Genomic DNA, 7,345 nt, shown 5'->3' on the forward strand with positions numbered 1-7,345 from the left:
AGACCAAATCAAGAACCCTGAGCCACCTACTCTGCGTGGAAACACATGCCCAAGTTACAGTAGAGTCTGTCACACCCCGAGTGGCCTTGTCAGCCATCTTTGGACCCATAGATAAGACAATCATGGAAGACAATCATCCTTGACTATGAGAGATTGCTGAAGAAGATGAGTCAGTACATATACATTCTGCTGTGGCAGCTCATGTTAGAAACATGCTGATCACCACACCAATGTGCATGTCTATTCACTTTGAGATGGAAGCTATCATTGAAGAAAGTATGAAGAGTCCTGCAAACTTCTGGCTTTTCTATGTGCTTGGCTAAAGCTATCATAGTTGGATATGAACATTCTCCACCAGATACAGGAGACTTCCTTTTAGGATTTGCAGACATTCCCCAATTAAAGAGTGCAACTAACAGGCAGGACAAATATTTTTTTTAGTTTAATGAATTTCTTAGAATAAGTCACACATGCTGGAATAACAAGTGGAGAGGCCATACCACCCAGCATGGATGAATTGTAAACTCTGAATGGGCTGAACTGTAAACTTTTTTTTCTTTTAAGGTAACTCTACTGAACAGTAAAAAATATTGACTTAAAGACTTGGGATCATGCCAAACGATAAATAGCAACTGCTCCGAGGCACCCAAGTACTAGAAAAGAAAGCAATAGAAAACATGCATCCTGGTAGAAACACCCTTTATCAGATTAGTCCTTTAATATTAACATTTGCCATACTAACTTGGTGCCATTTTTTTGTTCCAAGTTATTTATGAATCTGTACCCTATCTTGCTTTCCCTCCAGTGACAAATGCAGTCCTTTCTAACATCCTATGCTGGCTTGAGATCCAGCAAAAAGTGTACTTCACAAAGATTAAATAGAAAAAAACTGGCATATTTCTCAAAAGAAAACATTTGCACAAGGTTCCAAATAATTTCAGGGTTGCCATCATTGAAGAATCCAAATATCTAATAGCAACTGTCCAAGCGTAGGAAAACAAACAGGCAGAATAATCATAGTATTCATTCCTTATCCAGTGTGAAAATGTTTTGTAAATTTGACCATATGCCTTTGAAAAACAGCACTGTTTGTGGTTCTTTCCACTGCATGGTGGCACTATCCCCAATTATACAAACAGTAAAGAAACTAAGCATTTAAATATTTTCTGTACACAATTATGTGATAGGATTAGAGGGATGGTGAGAGGAGTATGACAGAACAAATAAACAATTAGGGTCTGATTTTCAGAGGTTGCTGGGCAGTCAAACCTCTATCTGAAAGATATTTGACAGGTAGGAACTCAGATCTAAAGCTTATACCTTTAATCTCTTTCAGGGAATCTTAAATTCAAATCCCTATAGTTTCATAAACACACACAATACTAGCTGGTGTGAAGAAAAAAGTTTCTGTTACTCCATGACTTCCAAAACTAAGTACCTGAATCAAAAGAATTATTCAATATACTTTTTCTAAGTAAGACCTAAACATTGAAAGTACTTTAGTGATAGTAGGTTTTGCTAATTCACTACATAAGGTAAAGGAAGTCCACACATAGAGCTAGTTACAGAGCTACATGGATTCTTGTCATCGTAGAATTTGAGCCCCTCACAATGAGTAATGGATTTTATCCTTACAATCAATCCTTTTAAGACAGGAATCTTATTGAACAATTGAGGAACTGAGGATAGAACAGGATAGATTATGACTAAGTACAGGCAGTCAAAAAGCCCAAGGCAGAATCGATTCAATCTAGGCAGCTTCCTCTAAGCCATGTAAGTTGAACCGATAACCTACTGAACTGACATTTAATTTTCAATTGGGAAAGGTGGGGGAGGCCTGCACTGACCCAGGCCAGTAGGCAAGGGACGCTAGAGAACGTCTCCCAGCCTGCTGGCCATTGCCAGCCCAGCCAAGTGGGGGTGCCCCTGATTGGCTCCCCAGTACATGCTCCCAACCTCCTGCTGTCCCCCCACAGAGAGTTGAGTCCCCTGTCTGGGTACTGGCCCACCTTGAGGGAGCCTCCCCCTCGGCTGCAGAGGAGCAGGAGAATTTCCCTCCACTCCCTGAGGCTGCCTGAAACTCGCAGCAGCTAAGGCAACCAGCTCTGGGGTTTGGGAGGGAAAGAATTCCCCTTAGCTGCCTGGGGCTGCCCCAGGCTGGGTGATCCTGGGTTGGGGTAAAGGGAAGCCACCCCAAGGCAGGGGCTCCCTGGTGCCCCATGCTGAGCTGCATGGGCAGGCACCCGGCCAGGAGGACTCCTTTTTCCTACATCCTGTAGCAGCAGGAAGGAGGGAGAGCTCCCAAGGGTTGGAAAGCCCCCACCTGCTGTGTAGACCCTGGCTAGAGAGGTCTGGGGGTCTGTTTCCCTGCCTCCAATACCTGTTCTGATGAGCTGACAGATACAGGCAAGAAGCAGGCTAGGGAGCAGAGGGGTGAAGCAGTCCCTGCTAAACTGGAGCAGATGGCATAATCCAGGGCTGCAAAGCATTCTGGGATGCTGCGAACTGTGAGTTAACTTAAACCATGAAGGGATCCGGGATAGAAGTTCCATAAACTGGTTTGACTTAAATCAGCTAAGTCTGATATTACATCCAACCAGGTTTATCTTAAACTGCTTTGGGCCATTTTCAAAGCAGTTTATGTGCACTGAACTTCTGTTCTTTTACAGGTTTAAACGAGTTTCTGACCACTTAAACTGGTTTATGTAAAACTTTTGTCCTTAGCCTATGTGACTTGCGCAAGGAGTAGTGAACTAGGAACTCAACCAAGATCACCTGGATTCCAGGCCTGTGCTTTACTCATAAGACCATCCTTCTTCCCTACTTTTCTGTCTTCCAGACCCTGCATAAACATTGCCACAGTTGCCTCATTTTCTGAGTTCATGACAAGAAAACGAATGGAAATGTTTCTAAAGGTAGATTAGCCTTTCTGCAATATGCTCATATATGATCTTGTTTTCTTCTTGATTGCTTATGCTGACTAAGCTTCTTGAATGGATCTCAACAAACTCATACTAAAGACAGAACTGTGAAGAAGTTATTCATAGTAGCTACTCTGCAGATGCAGTCACATAATAAAACTCATAGGTGAAGGTTTTGGCTTGGACTAAATCCTTGCACAGTTACCTGAATATATTTTTTACCAAATGAAAATGTTTAATATAGCATTTTCCGCCCAGGTGAACCTTTAACATTTTTTATTCTCCTGTGCAATATGGAGTTTCATTTTTACCTGGGAGAAATAGTACAATCTGTACATTCTCCTTTGCCTGAGGAAGGGCAAGTGAGCCCCAAAGCTTGCAAATAAAGAAAAAAATCTGCAACTATTTAGTTGGCCTAATAAAAGATGTCACCTCTACCAAGAGTTCTGCATAGCTCATATAGCATTAGTAATTTATCTAAAAAAATCTACAAAACAAAACTTTGGTGAAATGAAATAAACTACTTGTATTTGCAGTTGTCCTTATCCAAGATTGCAAAATCTTTATTTACATATGTAAACTGTACCTGTCTTTGCAAACTGAATACTTTGCACTTGAATATCTAAAGGTTTTCCATGTAAAATTTATACATACAGGAAATATAAAACATGAACCGCAGCTGCAATTTTAAAAGTTATATTTTGGCACAATGAGTTGATATAATACCCCTGGAATGTTTTTATTCCAAGTTCATACAGATACTTTTTATGCATATTTCAAAAGCATGAGTTGATTTAGACTACGGAGCAGTAGTGCTTAATGTGAAGGAAGAAAGAAAAACTGGTTAAACTCACCACAGCGGGAGAGACTACAGTGCCGAAAGAGAACCATGGTTCCTCCATTCAGGTAGAGAAGCCCCAGAGTTGCACAGGCTGGGGACACATGCCAGAAGTGGAGAGGAAAGCATGGAGAGAGCCAGCAAGAGGGGAGCTGAGTCCTTAACCATGAGACGTCCGGCAGGAGGATCTAAGCCGCGGGGAGTTGGCTGCAGGCCGGCAGGAGAGTCTAGCTGGGCTCTGTTGAGCCGGGGCGGGATGCTGGCTGCATAGACATGGCAGAGGAAAGTAATGTGAGTGGCCAGATGCTCCACTGAAGGCAAGTCAGCTGCAGGAGAAGTGACCACACCCAAACAAGGTGCTGTCAGTTTTTTTTTTTTTCTTCCTGAATACCCTGCTGGAGACCTGAGTGAGGTAGGCCTGGAGACAACCAGACAGGGGGGCCCTCAATCCCTGGGACTGCTTAAAGGGGACCTCAGTTGGCCACAAGCCGAGAAGAAAATCAGGGACAAGGGCAGGGCACGTGACCCAAATGCAGGGTCAAGAAAGGCCCCTGATTATGGTGAAAAGACCCAGCTGAAAAGCAGCTGGACAAGAGCCAAAAGGTGTCAGGCTCGAAGATGTAAGAACCTGGATGGGTTGGTTTTTTTTGTTGCTTTTAATTACTGGAGGTTGGGCACCACAAAGAAAAGAGAGGTGCATAAGGCCCAAAAGTGAATACCTGCAAGACTTACCTGGGACTGGAAAGAAGGTCCTGGAGTTATCTTCTTTTGGTTCAGTTGAAGTTTTCTTTTGAAACACTTGTGAGTCTACAAGAAAAAGAAAGTCTAGACAAGACCACCCATCAAGATCTACCAGTGTAATTTGGTGGTGTAACATTTGGTTGGCGCTAGGATGGGATATAGGGGAGGTTGGAGCCCCAGATAAAGTCCCTATCCAGACTGGCCTCAGCCAGCTGCAGTGAAGACTAATACCTCCCAATCTAAAACATCACTGAAACATCAAAATGTAGCAGGCAAGAGTCGGGTATTTCCACAGTGAGGTTAAAGCAAACGAACACGTGATCAACGTTCTGGTCCGGGTAAGCACCAGACCACTGAGCCCGTGGCCTTTTCCAGGGCCGTGATGACACTTAACAAGGCTTATTTCTTTCTTGTCTTTCAGTATATCACTGACAAGAACAAACGAGCATGGGAAGGATAGCAGATGGCACAGACTAAAAAAAAAGGCTCGATTGATTAACAACTCCTACAATATTGTATCCAGTTGCATTTATTCCATGACTAGTTTTAACAGAATTTTAGCTTTTCAGATGCTTAGTTTTCAGATCATGTCTTCATACAGCTAATATTCTTGCTCTTTATGACATCTCATCATGGACATCCTCAGGAGCTCTGTTATTTGCCTTTTGGTAGTTCAGCAACAGATTATGTTAATAGCTCTGCCTTTTGGATCAATGTGTAAAACTCCTACAACACCAGTCATTTCTAAATTACTGTACCTTGTAGAAATAACAGTCATTTGTGGAAATTATACTGAAAAATAATGGTTTCGTATTCCTGGACATTTTACAATAGTGGGGTAGAATGCATGTGTGAAAAGAACTGTCATAACTGCAACAGAAAGACAGCTATACCTGGAACCCCTCTGCTCAAGGGACAGCAGGAACTGCTTACCTAGTACACTTTAAAGATGAAGAAGGAGCCTGAATTCCCTCTGCACTGGGTGGAAAAGAGCATGACTGCACTGCTGGGAACATCTCTTACTTGGGCTAGGTTGACCCTAAACAAATTAATAAAATTGGAGAGGATGAGTGATGCCTGACTGATATTACAGGACCTTTAACTTTCCTGTTGAAGTAAGAAAAAGTTGTGTTCTACACTAGTAATCAGAAGTATGATGAGGAGGTGAGAAAACACTGAGAGTAACATGATATTAATTTGTGAAAATTCCAATAGTAACATAGTATTGGCAGCTTCTGGTATAATGAAATTAAATTCCATCCCAGTGATCTAGAAAATGATTTGAGTAAAGCAAGGGCAGCACATATTGGCAGCTAGCCTTGTTAAATCCAGAGAGAAAAACTCACACAAACTGTATAGCTTTATGTTTCCAAGGCTTCAAGCAGCTTCTATCTGAAGACAAGGAAAACAAATGTTGCTCTTCTAATATAAGTAAGCATATGTAATTTAGATATTAGTTTGCATTTTGTTAGTCTTCCCAATATTCCTGCATAAATTAGGGTGATGCAGGCTCCAAGGAAAGCTGGGTTCTCTCATTGACCTAGTCTGCTGACACCTGTGTTCTGCCAATACCTACCTAAAAATGCTTTAGAATGACTGAATAGTACAAACATGATTTTACTGAATCCTTACTGATAGCTGCAAATGATACACAGCAATAAGAACCTAACCAAAAGATTAGAAAATACTAAGGTTTTAAAAGCTCTTACCTACACACAGCGATAGCTGAGTCACAATTACTGTCAAACAAGCCTAGAACTTTATGACCAAAGAAAACAAATAAAACAAAAGCCTAACCTTTTTATTTTAAATTGTTTTCTTTCTACCTCCCACATGTATCCTTCAGCAACCGGTTACCAGTAGCCCGCAAGAAAGTCCTTCTCATTCCACAGTTTCAACTTTTTGATTTATTTATAAATAAAAGCCTCTAAAATATTAATATTTTGTTTCCAAATAACAGGGTGTAAGGAGATATCCAGACACAATAAAGTTTTAAAATGCCATATTTGGTCAGCCAAACTTAATTCTACCCTGTAGTGACATCAGGAAAAAAAAAAAAACTGCACCAGTATAATTAAATTTGGGGTTATAAAAATATGATATACTTGCTGTATGATTATAGTATGATTACTTCCTTACTACTGAGATGTGAAGCTGGTTTTGTGTTTAATGTGCTTGACTTAAGATTCACCTTTACTCTGTATTTTCTAGGTTCATGCTTAATGTTGGGATTGTTAGACCATCCCTGCAATAATTATTAAATATATTACCATAGTGCTAGCCATGGACCAGGTCTTTTCTTTTTAGTAATCATACAATACAGAACAAAAAGGCTTACCATCTAGGTACATAAAAAATGACAGCATATACATTAAATGAAAGAGAATAAGGAAGTATAAGGAAACAATGAGACAGTATCATGTCAGTATAACAGACAGGGGTCTTGATCTAATTACTGTCAACCATTTTGTGGAACCACAAAAAAATAGATTCTTTAAAGGAATAATTAAAAAGAGGACAGCTTTGTGGATGTTTATGTGTAGCTTGCCAAAGCAAGAGGGTCAGCACAGGAAAAAACACAGATGCTTGTTTGAAAACATAACAATTAGGTGATAGACACTGGCATTATAAACTGATGGAGTCAACCTCTCAGTAGCAAATGAGAGAGAACAGGTACGGTAAGAAGAGGCAGTGAATAACCATGAAAGTGAAAACCAGTAACTTTTGTTTCATGTGATGAAGAAAAACCAATGGAGGGACTGTATGATCCAAGCAACAGACCAGGAAAAGTGTCTTTGCAGCAGAATTTTTTTACTTTTACATTACTGAAATGTATTTAGTCTTA

At 40.6% G+C, this 7,345-nt stretch overlaps 1 long non-coding RNA gene across 1 annotated transcript; it reads right to left on the reverse strand.

The window, feature by feature from the left end:
- Positions 1-3,604: 3,604 nt before the first annotated feature.
- LOC109313765 lies at positions 3,605-4,702 on the reverse strand. Its single transcript, XR_002102144.1, has 2 exons — positions 4,492-4,702; positions 3,605-4,022 (listed from the first exon to the last, which is right to left on the reverse strand). It is a non-coding gene; the product is annotated as an uncharacterized LOC109313765 (long non-coding RNA).
- Positions 4,703-7,345: the final 2,643 nt, after the last annotated feature.

This window comes from Crocodylus porosus, unplaced genomic scaffold (assembly GCF_001723895.1).
Source record: "Crocodylus porosus isolate Cpor-Errol unplaced genomic scaffold, CroPor_comp1, whole genome shotgun sequence".
In the NCBI taxonomy this organism is placed as follows: Eukaryota; Metazoa; Chordata; order Crocodylia; family Crocodylidae; genus Crocodylus; species Crocodylus porosus.